The sequence below is a fragment of the Sabethes cyaneus genome, chromosome 3 (assembly GCF_943734655.1).
Source record: "Sabethes cyaneus chromosome 3, idSabCyanKW18_F2, whole genome shotgun sequence".
Lineage (NCBI taxonomy): Eukaryota > Metazoa > Arthropoda > Insecta > Diptera > Culicidae > Sabethes > Sabethes cyaneus.
Window position 1 is genome coordinate 80057718 of NC_071355.1, and position 15066 is coordinate 80072783.

General features: G+C 43.0%; 1 pseudogene; it reads left to right on the forward strand.

Moving 5' to 3' along the window:
* Nucleotides 1-202: 202 nt before the first annotated feature.
* LOC128739773 (fatty-acid amide hydrolase 2-like) overlaps nt 203-15066 on the forward strand; it is a 30634-nt pseudogene continuing 15770 nt past the window's right edge.

Consider the following 15066-nt stretch of genomic DNA (forward strand, 5'->3'; position numbering starts at 1 on the left):
AAGAATGTAGTGCGAGTGTCGATGTCTCAGCAGGGGATCCGTCAAAACGAGAAACAATATAGACAGAAACAAAGACAGCAAACCCAGTTTTTTCCGCGATAAAAAGCGCCACCTGGAAAAAATTGAGTGCGAGGACAGGGAACAGCTATATTCTCATCAGGAAACGTGTAAATTATGGAAGAAACAGAACGTGTTCCGGAACATGTCGCAGGAAACCTTGTCGGATGAACGTGAAGTGATCAAAAGGTGGAAGCAGCACTACAATGAGAACCTGAATGGTGCGGAGACGCAATATCAAGACAGTAGGGAGAATGACGACATCAGTGCAGCGGATGATGCTGATGTATCGACCCCCATAAAAGGTGAAGTGATCGAAGCCATCAAGCAGCTCAAGAACAGGCAAAGATGACATCATAGCAGAGCTCATCAAGATGGGCCCGGATATGTTGGCTACCTGTCTGCACCGGCTGATAGTCAGGATCTGGGAAACAGAACAGCTACCGAAGGAGTGGATGAAGGGAGTAATATGGCCAATGTACAACAAGTGCGACAAGTTGGAATGTGAGAACTATCGAGTGACTACCATTCTCAACGCCGCATATAAAGTGCTTTCTCAGATCATCTTTCGCCGTCTATCGCTGTTAACAAGTAGATTCGTGGGAAGTTATCAAGTTGGTTTTGTGGACGAGTGATCGACAACGAACCAAATCCTTGTGCTGCTACAATACCATCGACCGTGAAGAGCAATGGAAAATTATGGACGAAAACAGTTTTCCCGAGAAACTGATTAATTAAGTCCACAATGGATGGTGTACAGTGTTGTGTGAGGATATCGGGCGTATTATTAAGCCCGTTTGAAACATGCAGGTGACTTCGACAAGGCGTTGGTATTTCCTGGCTCCTGTTCATAAATTGATAAAATTGTTGCTCATTAGTAGCATTAATACTTTTACCAATCAATAGGTTATATTTACGCATGATTCGGGGGTTAAAGTTAAAATTTCTCACAATTGTGTCCTGATTGTACAAACATTATACAATAATGTTACAAATAATAATATCAAAATGACACAAAATGTTACAAAGATGATTCACTTTTCTCTGTTCAACGTCCCTCTTTTTTGTTGCCACCCAGATGGCTTCGAAGTACAATGCTGGTCTAACCAACCAGTCGTCATATATTCGGATCTCAGCTGGATGTTGCTACTAGAGTCGAGACTTCAAAAGACGTTTATGCCCAAAGTTTTGATTATTTACCTGTTCTTTATGTTTATGTTTATGTACACTGTATATAATGTACTTACAAATTATATTTGAATAGAACCACAAAGAGCACTTCATTCTCTTCATACTTTAAATGTTTATCGAGAAAACATGATGCATCCCGTCACATCCCGTGCTTCATCTTTTACTTCGAACCAAAAGTCACGTCTGGTTCCTCCACTGAGTTCGTCTGTTCCAATTCGAACGATTTGCCAACAACAAACTGCTTGGAATACCGCAACACCTTCGATTAGCGTCAGCCAATTCAAGTCGGTAGCGACCGGTTAGCGAGGGTTTAGTGATCTGATTCGATTGCATCATCATGAGGAGCAGATCTTTCGGGTGCTTTTGGGGAAGTCATAACCGATCGAGGAACGCAAGCACGATCACAGATATAATAGAAGATGACATTATCCATCAGATCATTCGTCTTTTAATAAACCGAACCCAGTGGTTTTGAATAAATCTACCTAAACCTGGACTCCACGCGACGCAGGCTCCGTTCCGACATTCCGCCTATTTCTATGCCGCGCATTTCTCCCGTTCGTCAAATCAGATGAATACAAACGTCCATCAAAATTGTGTGCCTCAACTGATCCGCGGTGGACTGCCGCCTGGTGGAACGTTGACTCTGACGGACCGGTGTGAATAATTTGGCAATCCGGGCCACTGCTCGGCATGGCGATGTCACGAAAGACCCCGCACGCTGGGAATCCTGCCTTTTGGTAGCCTGCACGCAACGCGGCCTCCTCGGTCGGAATTGTATAATGCTTAACGTGATCTAATTGTGGCTTATCTGGGCGAGTTAATCGTTTGGTCTTCGCGTTCACTTCCTCACAGCAACGGCGGTTGTTGGGCGTCCTTTCTCGACTGGTGCGATCTCTCGGCTGCGCAGCGAGTTATGAAATTGATTAATGATTTGTAATCGATTTGTGCGGAGGTCTGAAAGGACTGATTGCTACCACCATCGTGCCGCGTCGTTGCGGTCGACGCGGGCTTCCAGCTGTGCCATTGGACGGTGCGAAGAATGCTGAGAAACGAAACAACACGGCGAGGGCATCCAAAAGTGATGCTTGAGCGCTAATCGGCTTTTAGACAAAAAATGGTTGTTCCGTAATCTTGATCTAGAATCAGAACAATGGATGGAATGTTCTGGAAGGAAGGAAGAGTTTTAGGTATACACTTATCGTTCATTGCTGTTATTGTGCTAATACATTTAATCTACTTTTATGATACAATGACATAAATATGACAATCGGCAGCTCACATTAACGATGCTTTATTAGTTATGTGGGGAATATAAATTATGAAACTTGCAGGATTGCACGTTAGATAAGATCATCGCAATAAATTTGGTTGATTTCCATAATACATTGAATTTCTGGTAATACTGATGGGTGTGATTAGACTATTTCTTTTAATTTTAACATTTTCTAATTATTCTAACCCCAGTGCTACATTCAGTTTTCGGTATTTCACACTTTGTCGAAACTAAATCTGTGATTATAGTTAAGACATTAGAGAATTAGAGTGCTTATTATAAGTTGTGTTCGACGAAAACTTTGAGTTTTCGTATTATTGAGTTCTGGATCAATTCGCAGTTTTTGGTACCTTGCATATAAAACTGTAATTTTATTTTGTACTATTGACCAGCACATAATCGGTTTTTGCTAGGTATTTTCTGCAAACATTTGCACTGTCGCGCGGTGTCATATCTCTCGGTTGGTCAACCATTTACATAAATTACTCTATTAAATGAGGTCAACGTGCTGCGCCCCGTTTGATACCGTAACGCGCCGGCCGAACCCAGGCCTGCAGCTCTTTTCGCATACGCAGCTCTTTCCGACCGACCAGGTCACGCTTTTATGACTGACAGCATCAGCAGTTTCAATCAGATTACCATTTTTACCTCTTTCCAGCAGTTGGGTTTCGATCTGGTGTTGGCACGGGCACGTTCCATACCGATCCACCGTCCGTGGCGGACGCGTAAAAGTTTCACTTCCAAATTTTTGTGGACAAGTATTCTGACACTGATTAATGTCAGCCGTCAATTCGTTGTCACCAGGCGGCTTGGAAGCATATCGTCGCAACGCCGATTTGATTGCTACCCGATTCGATGTGCTCGCGATTCTATTGTACGAAGGCTGGCAATTGGGCGTGGAAGCGGAACCCAAATGGCCCCAGATTTTGAAACCGTTTCACTTTTTTTGTGTGCATTCATTCCACAATACATCCTAGAAAGCCATCTGTACGATGCGACGAGGCGGTTTTCGGATGGACGCTTTCGTCGTATGTCATTCTGATGTTCCTTTTGCAAATATTGTACAATAGCATCGAGTTACTTCGTAACGATTGTGCAACGAACGTTCGATTTGAATTTTTGTCCCAACGATTATATTCGTGTGAAAGCTATAAAGGGTTTAACTAGAGATACAAAAAGGTGTTGAGTCCAAACATCCTTTCGACAATGCTAAAATACAGTTAAAACATCACATAATCTAGTACAGTGTAATTTGTCATACGAATGCTTCCTTTGATACACATAAGTTGACTTCAAAAATCTATGAGCAAATTACCAGGAGTACAAGTACTTACTTACTTACTTTCTTACAGACTCACTTACTTATCCTGGCGCTATGTTTTAGGAACTGAATTTTAGGATTTCACCTGCATAACAATGGTCCGCCAACAAACTCGGTCCATGGCTGTCCATCTCCAATTTCTCTTATATCCCACACTTTCCAGGTTTTGCTCCACTTGGTCTAGTCATCGAGCGCGGTGCGCACCTCTGCGACTGGTACCAACTGGATTCGAGGCGAACACCATTTTTGCGGAATTGTTGTATGGCATTCTCACAACATGTCCCGCCCATTGTACTTTTCAGACTTTAGCAACTTTCTGGGTACTTGGTTCCCACCGTTCTCACATACACCGCATAAGCTTAGGATCCTAAGCACACGACGCTTAAAAATGGCCGATGTTTCAAGTCCCCGTCAAGCATTACCTACGTTTCGTAACCGTAGAGGACTACCGGTCTTTTTAGCATTGTACATGATACATTTGGCAAGGGGATGAAGCTGACCAGACCTTAGAGTCTTGTGGAGTCCGTAGTAAGCACGACTTCCAGCAATAATACGTCTGCGTATTTCTCTGCTGCAGTTGTTATCCGACGTCATCAATGATCCGAGGTACACATTCACCACTAATCCAACCTTTACTGCTTCATGTTTCATTTTCGTATACTCCTTCCAACAATGTCCACGTCGTCAGCGGAACAGATAAATTAGCTAGATTTATTGAAAATCATGTCCCGCATGTTTCATAAAACTCTCTAGCGCGCTGTTGAGCAGGAGATAAGAAATACCATGGCATTGTCGAAATCCCCTGCGTGTTTCAAACGGTTTTGATAACGCGCCTGAAATCCTCATACAGCAATGTACACCACCCACCGTGGCGTTAATCAGTCTTGTTAATTAGTTAATCTTCTCGGGAAAGCCGTTTTCGAATTTTCAATAGCTCTTCACGGTCGATAGTATCGTAGGCGGCCTTGAAATTTATAGACAGCGTTGAGAATGGCTCTCACATTCCAACTTGTCGCCCTTCTTGTATCATGGATATATTATTCCCTCCTTCCACTCCTTTGGTAGCTGTTCTGTTTCCCGGATCCTGACTATCAACCTGTGCGAAAAGGTAGCCAACCTATCCGGGCCCATCTTGATAAGCTCCGTTGCGATGCCGTTTTTGGCAGCTGCTTTATTATTCTTAAGCTGCTTAATGACTTCGATTGCCTATTGTATTGACCTATTGTAGGAGGACCAGCACTCGTCATACTTATACAGTCATTACATACTTTTGCTGTCTTGGTATTCCGTCTCCACGCTATTCAGGTGCTCATTGTAGTGCTGCTACCAACTTTCGATTACCTTACATTCATCCGACAAGATCTCTCCATCTTTATCCCGACATGTTTCAGCTCATGATACAAAGCCTTTGCGGGATACGTTCAGTTTTTTGTAGAATTTACGCGTTTGCTGAGAACGATAGAGCTGTTCCATGCCATCGCACTCGATTTATTCCCGACGACGTTGCTCATCCCGGAAAAACTGTGTTTGTTGTCTTCGTTTCTGTCTATATCGTTCTTCATTTTGACGGGTCAACTGCTGCAGCAACAACGCCTGCGATGCATTCTGCTCGTCTAATATCCTCTGGCATTCCTCGTTGAACCAGTCCAGCCGTCACGTCGACTCCTTTCAGCGAACCCCACTCTATCTTCCGTTGCCCTGTTGAGAGCTGCTTTAATGCTACCTCAGCGGCCCTCGAGAGGGGCTTCGTTTAGCTCTCCCTCACTCGGTAGTACACTATCAAGGCATTGCGCGTTCTTAATAACGACTTCAGGTAACTTCAGTTGTTCTAGATTGTACCGTGGCGGGTGACGGTACCGAATGTTAGTAACAACGGAAAGTCTTTGGTGCACTTTAACTATCAAAAGGTAGTGGTCAGAATCAATGTTTGCGCCATGATAGGTTCTAACGTCGTTCATATCCGAGAAATATCTTCCATCGATCAAAACGTGGTCGATTTGTGAGTCCATCTGTTGTGGCGATCCCCAGGTGTACCGATAATGGTGGTTGTGCCGGAAGTAGGTTCTTCGTATGGTCATATTTTGGAAGGCGGCGAAGTCAATGACCGTTTTCGATCGTTAGCGAGTGTGCACTGTATTTTCCAATAACCGGTCTGAATTTCTCCTTCTGGCCAGTCTTAGCGTTGAGGCCTCCGATAATGATTTTAACGTCATGTCTTGGGGAGTTGTCGTACTCACGCTTAAGCTGCGCGTAAAAGCGTCGCGGTCGTCCTCATCACTTCCTGGTTGTGCGCTAATTATACAAGTTGATAATGCTAATGTTGAAAAAACGGCCTTTTATTCCTCAACTTGCACATACGACTGTCGATTGGTCACCACCTAATTACGCACTTTTACATGTCGCCCAACACGATAAGAGCTGTATCCAGCTCGTGTGTATTATCGTAGCTCTGGTAAATGACGTATTCATTTCTATACGAATGTACGTACCGTAGACCCCTTCCAGTATATTTCATGCAGCGCTACAATGACGAACTTGCGGGGCCCTCAAAAAGTCGGAAAGTATGCGGTTACTTCCCAGAAAATTTAAACTTGCACTTCCATATGCTCTTAGCTTTTTTTCGTTGCCTTTGTCTATGCCTATTGTTCCGGTTCGTATCCATTAAGGCTGTGCGAAATTTAGCAAAATTTCAGTTTCAGAAATTTACATTAGATTTTATAATAAATTACCTTTAAACTACACTAGAATCTATGGTAAATTTCGCTTGATTTCGTTTAATTCGGTAAACACGAAATTTCGCGAGATGTCTCACACAGCCTTACTATTCATATTATATGCTTCCAGTACTGGTACTGTGTCGCCGAACGATAATTCTCCCTTCCCTGTCAGCATACCACTAGGGTTGGATTGCTGATCTCCACTAAGGTTGCTCGTATCTCAGTTGGTACTACGAGGAGGTGGGGCTTCTTTCGACAGCATTGCTGTTCTTCAGTCCCCTTGCCCCTTGTACTTGCTACCCAATTAGCTTCGAGGTACAATGGTAGTCTAACAATACTGGCTTGCTAGATAGAGTCAGTAGGATCGTTGCACTGGCCCCGTAATTTTCCTGTACTCTACCAACCGGCTGCGAAGTCTGTCGATAAAGAAGGGTAATGTCTAAAGACGGTATAAGCCCAAGGCTTTGCTTTGCTTTTTTGCTGTTCTTCAGTTTGCCAATCCTCTGTTGAACGCTGCAGAGGCCAGAGGCTATTTCCGCTTCTGTTTACCGCATTGTTATGCAGGTATTCATTCATCGAAGGTTTCCACTTGTCAGTCGTCTTGTGTTCGTTTGTGATCAGATTCTTTTCTACATTCCTGCACTTGACGGCTTGCGGAATATACCCTATTCGGTGGTATATGCCAGGCTTCTCTGTAACTCCGACGTATCATTGGCACTGGACAATAATTTGAACTCGAGCGATCATGATCATCTTGCTGGTGTTTCTTCCGTTCATGTTCCTGTCGCTGCATGCCCATCTATATTTGGTCAAAGTACTCTCAAACGCTTAGGTAAATCATTCAGGTATGGTTTTTCTGTGCCATCGGCGCATCGCATTCTCTATTATAACCTTCTATATTCTTGTATTGCTGGCGCTCTATCTTTGTATTGCGCCATCGCGGATGCCCTAATGGCTAATGGCGGATTATCCACCAATACTAAATACCAATTATACTCGAGCGGTTCTGTGCTTAAGTCTTTACTTTGAGTATTGTCATTTCAAACAACTGCATGCAAGAGTTGCTGGGTGTTGACCCATTGCGCGAGCGTATGATATCAGAGAAAAATCGTCCGTTAATGAATAATTTGCTTTACCTTTCATTGAATAGACATGTGATTTTGTGGATATTTTCGTGGAGGAAGTAGGCTGCCAAGTTGCATCATTGATCAACAAAATTGCACGTAACATGTTTGTGGTTGGTGAACGGCTGGATAATGCGTTCCATCGCCGACAAGCGTACTTGCAGGAATAAAATAGATCCCGCAGTGGTTCTCAGTCTCTTAACCTACCCCTACCACTCCCTAGTAGGGGAGCTCCTAATTACGACCCCAATAAGGCAACATGCCTAAACAAATGTAACTAGGAAAAATCAAAAAAAATTGAGTCGGATTGACAAGAACGAAGACGATGAATTAAATTCGTGGAATGGATTCTTGGTATCTGGAACTACAGAGCACTGATTCCGTGAATGGCGACTGTAACCCCAAAAGTTTGGCATCGTGGCCCCCGCAGGGGGGCATCCGCAACAAAGGTGAGAAGATGTAGACGATCCGTGGCGGTAAGGCCTAATTTTACCAGAGCGGTTGAGCGACCAACTAGCTGGCAGCGGGCTTTGTTGGGTTCGCCTGACGGACTGGAGGCTGATCACCGAGAGGATGCGTATGTTGAGCTTCCCGTATGTTGGTAGCTTTCCGAGGCCTGATAATCAGAAGCACTTTCTTTGGACGCTTTTTTTGGACTCTGATTGGAAACTCGGTACTTGGAACGCCAGAACTTTGTTGGAACCTGCACGAGCTGGCCTACTTACTCGAGAGCTACACAAAGTCAACCTTGAGGTAGCAGCCCTCCAAGAAGTAAGATGGTGAGGCTCCGGGGAGCTGGTCCAACTGCTGAAGTTTCGTTCAAGTACCATATCTACTACAGAGGCAGACGTTGGGTTTATGGTATTGGGCAAGCAGAAAAAAACGAGGATCGAGGGCAAGTTCTTCAAATATAGCTTGATCAGTACATACGCTTCAGCTAACGTCAAACCCGATGATGTGAATCGTTTTATCAATCCTTCGATAAAACATGTGGAGAGTGCCGAAAGTAGGACGTCAAAATCATCATCGGAAGTGAAGAGTTTTTCCGCCCAATCATTGGAAAAGAGAGCCTTCACTCGACGACCAATGATACGGCCTGAGGTTGATAAACTTCGCTACACCCAGAGGTATGACAATCTGTAGCACCTATTTTGCATACCAAAATATTCGAAAGCACACCTAGAGACACCCGTTGGGTGCTCCCAAATCGACCATGTCTTGATTGATGGCTGACACTTTTCTGACGTCATAGATGTCAGGTCCGTCAGAGGGCGCAATATCGACTCTGATCATTATCTAGCGGTACGTAAGATTAGCGCTAGGCTGTCAAGCGTAAGAAGTGCCAGAAGATAGACAACTGTGTCACGAAGCACAGTCACTGAGGTACTGGGTACCGGAACAAGCCGACCAAGAAATGGCTGGTTTGATGAAGAGTGCCAAATAGCGACAAATGAGAAGAACGTGGCTGGGAGTCGCATGCTCACTACGGTTACACGTCAAAACAGGGAACGATATAAAGAGCTACGAGTAGCAGAGAAACGAACCCATCGGCGTCGTAAGCATGAGTACCAGGTGCTCAGTGTGGCAGAAGGTTGTTTTGCCAGGAACAACGCGAAGAGTTTTTTTTATAAAATAGTCAACAGTACAGTGAATGAGAGCAACCCGGTGCCAGTGACGTGCAACGACAAGGATGGAAACCTGTTAACTGACGAGGCTATGGTGGCTATCAGGTGGAGAGAGCACTTTGAATAGCTTCTAAATGGAACAGCTAATGGAGGAAGCGTCAGACAAAGAATACAAATTGAGGAAGATGGTCAAGCTGTGGAGCCGCCCACGCTAGTTGAAGTTAAAAAGGTGATAAAAGAGCTTAAAAACAGAAAGGCTGCTGGAAAGGACGGAATTCCGGTCGAAATTCTGAAAGTGGAGAGAGAGCAGCTGCACATAGCAATCCATGCCACGATCGAAAAAATCTCGGTGGATGAAGAAATGCCTTCAGACTGGCTTGATGGTCTCATTTCCCCGATATACAAGAAGGGACACCGACTCGATTGTAGTAACCATCGGGGTACAACACTTCTTAATTCCGCCTATAAGGTAGTCTGTCGTATTCTGTTCAACAGATTGAGACCGTTATCAGAATGCTTTGTCGGCCATTACCAGTGTGGTTTTCGAGAAGGAAGATCGACTACGGATCAAATGATCACCTTGCGTCAAATTCTTGTAAAATTTCGGGAATACAACTTGCGGGCACACCATCTGTTTGTGGATTTTAAGGCAGCGTATGATTCAGTGAAAAGGAAAGAATTATGGCAGATAATACTCAAGCACGGCTTTCCGACATTAGACGAAATGTTTCGTGACTGTTGAATATAGCACTTGAAGGGGTGATACGAAGAGCAGACATGCAAAGGAATGGAACCATCATCAGCAAATCGCACATGCCCCTAGGCTTTGCGGATGATATTAACATTGTTGGTGTTGATCGTAGAGCTATTGTAGAGGCATTTGTGCCTTTCAAAAGAGAATCTGCGAGAATCGGACTGATCATGAACACTGCCAAAACTAGGTACATGGTTGCTGGCAGAGAGTGTGGAAGTCTGAATATTGTTGGATCTGAGGTGGAAATAGATGGGGAACAGTACGAGGTTGTCGACGGATTCACATATCTGGGAACTCTGGTAACACGGGACAATGACGTCACTCTTGATGTGAAGAGATGTATTGCTGCTGCAAATAGGGTTTTATACACACTCCGTAGTCTAACGTATCGTATCTAACGTATCTAACGTCGCTAAAGTCACGAACTTTGCGGTCTCGCCCTCTACGGTCATGGACATGTCGGTCATGTGAGTCATGAACGTTGAGAAAGGCAGATTGGCGTATAATTGGTGTATTTAAACGAAAAACTTGGCGGTCACTACTTGGCGGCATGATGAAAAACGGCAAATGGCGTAGACGCATGAACCACGGGTTGTATGAGTTGTATAAATGTGATGACATTGTGAAGCTGATCAGGCGCCGGTGGTTACAGTGGGCAGGACATATAGGCCGAATGCCAGAAGAAAGGTCAGCGAAAATAGTGTTCAGTAGAGAACCTGGGCGAGGTCGTCGGCTTCGAGGTAGACCACGCACTCGTTGGGTGTGTGCGATCGAGGAAGATGTACGCGCAGCAGGAGTGCAGAGAGACTGGAAACTGGTAGCCCAAAACTGAGAATCCTGGAAATCACTAATACATTCGGCTTGGACCCGCTAATATGGATTGTCGGCTATTAAAATAAAGAAAGTAAGAGGACACCTGACTAACGAACATTGAACCAATTCGACCATATACTCATCGATAGTCGGTTTTTCTCGAATATCACAACATACGGTCCCTACGGGGTGCTGATATCAACTCAGATGACTACCTAGTAGCAGTACATGTGTAGAAATGTCGCTAGGAAAACATTATTCCATGGATTTAAGGCAGCAGACGATTCAGTCGATCGCAAAGAGTCATATTATGAGTTATGTAGTAAATCACCAGAACTAAAATTCTAAAATTTCTCTAAAAAAGGAATAAGTATAAAAAATCTGAACAAAGTTGCAGCAATTTTAAATTTGATGTCTTTTTTTATGAAATTACTCGGTCCCTCTGAATTAAAAATGAGGTCCTAAATTTTAACAATTTGAGTAATTATCAAACGTAGCAACAAATAAATTTTCCTACCAGATGTCGGTTAGGCAAACATACAGCATGCAACGGTATCACGAACAGTGACTTGCTCGCCTGACATGACTTGTTTTGTTTAGATCCAACGGCAGCAATAATGCCAACTGGAAAGCGACATTCTAGCCCACGCCGAACCGCGTATAGCTAAAACGGTGGATGTGACATATAATATTCGGTCACAGAACACTAACCACGAAGGTAACGTATTGAGTTGTTCCCCGGGAGGAAATTGCTGTCTGGAGGTGCCTAATTTCGTGTTACGGTTTGCGGTTAAAAACGTGCACCCATCTGCACCGGTCATGCTGACACACCGGTGCGATTAGTCTTTGTCAGGAAACGCCCTGACGCGAAGGTATAGTACCGAGAACGCTTGTGGGAGCTTTTTTGCCATTGGACAAACCGTTGAAGGCCACAGTTAGATCGCAGTACTTGCTATCTATTTGTAAAGGTGGTACAACCCTTAGTTACATCCGCAACAACTTTTACTCAAAAACAAAAGTGTCAGTTTGGGAAACAATATCATTACGTCGATTCCTGAGCTGCCACTTAGCAACAACTGACTGACTACAACTGACAGTAGCAAGCAACAATTTGTAGGTTCCTATCGTAAGCGTACCACTCTCCCAAGCAGCCACCAAAAATGGCTAAAGCATTGTGCTGGTACCGTTTGCTCCCTGACGAACGGCACACTTTTTTTCGTGTTCCAGTTCCAAAGGAATGACGGCGACTAGCCGTAATGGTCGATATGGCGCTGAAGTTGATGTTTATCGCTATTCAGCAAATTATGAGCCATTAAGCCAAACACTGCTCTCGGGATTGAGGGGCTATGCCCTTTTACTTTTTTGTACTCCGGTTCGTTTGACCCGGTTGTTTAAACGAATCACTGTTTGTTTCTTTTGAATTGTTTTCGCTTTGATTTTAGTTTGTTTGGATTTTCCTTTAAATTTTGGAGTTAACCTTTTAACGCAAGGCTAGTAAGGAGCAATTTGTAGAGATCGAAATAATGACTTTAAATAACAACTGAAGGTGTTATTGCATGGTATTTTCACGGTGTTACTGGTAGTACTGTAAAGGACATCGAATAGAATGTTTATTTTTTTGATTATAGTCACTTCAATAGCTTAGGTTATGCGCGACTTCAGCGGAGTTGGGATTTGAACCCAGGTCCTCGTCGTGAGAGGCGTGAATACTAACCACTATCACTGTGATTGACCCCTCAAATAGCAATAACTGATTTATTAATATTTGGAAATATGCTGTTGGATGAAAAAATGTCCAGATATTTTATAAATTGTTTAAAAAATTTCTGTATTTTTCAAACCCCGCACGACACTTTCAAACCCGCTACGACTTGCTTTGAATCTAGACCAAAGAGTAGTCCAGAAAGTAAACCGTATTGGTATGAGGTCCTCCACCGACAGTTGTGTCAATAGCTATTTAAGGCTGGAAACAAAAAATTCATGATATTTAACGTTTTTTATTCAGAATGAAAATCTTCTTGATAGTTTTTAAGATATCCAACGCAATCCAGTCAATAAATCATATTATATTCAAAATAGCAAGCTGGTGAGAACGAACAAACCTGTGGGGTACAATTCACATGGCATAGCTGAACAATCGGTTTGTTGCTATCAAGTGTATTGTTATTTACCGAAGAAAAATCCGCCTGCAGGGTAAACTTAATTAGCGCTGTATTCACACCATACATACGAGAGCACACCATTTCTCTTCGTTGATTGGGCGAAAAAATTGGACCAACATTTTAGCAGCTAATTATAATTAATTATCTCCAACAACATGTAATTCCGCTCTGAAAGCCATAGAAATCTCTGTCTCCACCAGTCGTATCCATAAATTAGCATCCCATCCCGAAAAAAAAACTGCGGGTTTACTTTGCATGTCTGTCTTTCGCTAGAACGGGGCAGCCGATATTTATAGTCGCATAATAGTTTTCGTGTCTTCCCCCGTGACAGACACCCTGCCCCCATAATCACCTTACCATCTGACTATGCTGCGCATACAGATGTGAATTCATCTCTTCTACCGAGTTCCTTTTTTCGCTGGAAACACGTTCGCCACTTTTCGCATCCGTCCGACGACCGACGGTACCGCAGTACTCACCGAACTGGTCTGCTACTGCTGCTGATGCTGCTCCCCGTGCCTTGTGAACAACGCGCAGTGGTCCCAATTGGTGTTCCAGCCGTGTGAACCTTGCGATGAAAAACTCGAACGCGAGCGAGATAAATATTCACACTAATTTAGATATCATCACCACGCGGGCCAAATTAAGTTGTCAAGATGGAACGAAACGGACCGTTTGGCTTCGCTGCAGCTGAATGCCATTGTCTTACGAGTGGTTTTCTTTACATTTTTTCCTGCATTCAAATGATGGCTCTGGACATTTTTTTTCGGTTTTGTTTTGAAACCTTGCTACCCTGGCAGGAACGAGATTTTTTAAAATAATAATAGTGCAATTTGTCAGACAGACGAATTGCAGCGTAGACAAAAGTGACCACTTGCAAGACTGTTTTGTATTTTCTCAACGTACGGAAATACAAGCAATCAATCTACAGCCTTGCGTTACATTTAGTTCATCCACCGCTATCAGTAATATTATGCTTTTAATACTGTTAGAACATTAAGGTGGCAAATAAAATGTGACCAGAAAAAAGTTTTAACAATGCGCAGGTTGCACCATTGCCATTTTCAAATAATTAAGGACTTTTGCCAGCAAATATACAAAAAAGTATTCCACAAAATTTTCCACTGGTCGGTTGTTCTAAGTAAAAATCGGAAAAATATGTTCTGTCTTTTAGATAATTCTAAAAATTTGTTTTTCTGTTCATCAATTGTTGATCTTTTAGTGGATAATGCTTCACGATAGGGTTTTGTCCTCTCTGGATTTTTATAGAAACGAATCAATTCAAAAAACAAAAGTCTGCATCACCCTAATAGGTGAATTTATGGTCACCCTAAAAGTAGAAGAAGATCACATATCATATATTATTGATAAACTTATCTAAAGACGCAATCTTTGAAAAATTAGGCATTTTTCACGCAAGAGCAAATGAACGTGTTTTCGGTTCTAGGAGAGAATCAGGCAAAATGGACCGTTTGTAAATTCATCACGGTACGAAAACAATGACATTCAACGTTCCTGGGGTGACATTGCGATTCTCGTTTCGAGTGATTTTGGTTCGTTTCGACCACATTAAACGAATGGGTGAAACGAACCAAAATCACTCGAAACGAGACTCGCAATGTCACCCCTGATGTCGGCCTTTGAGTTAGTTTTAATCGCTTTAATCAGGTTTTACTATACATTTAGGGGTGAATTAGGTAAAATGGACTATTCTTGCATTTCGCACAGTATGAAATGGATGGGATTAGTACTTCTAAAGTTTTGATAACATTTGGAAGCTATCTGATTTCATTTCACGAGCGGCAAATAAGTTTCGTACTCTTTAATTAGCTTTTGCCATGATTTTTGGGAATAATATGGCAAAACGGACATTTTCTCAAGGTCTGCATAAGATGAGTCTATCACCAATCGATTCCTTGCATTTTTTAAATAGGAATAGGTATCTTGAGATTTCAACCTAGCGGTTTCTAATTAATCGGGATTACAAGCTTAATAGCACAAATCTTCCACGCGATTGTGAGAAATG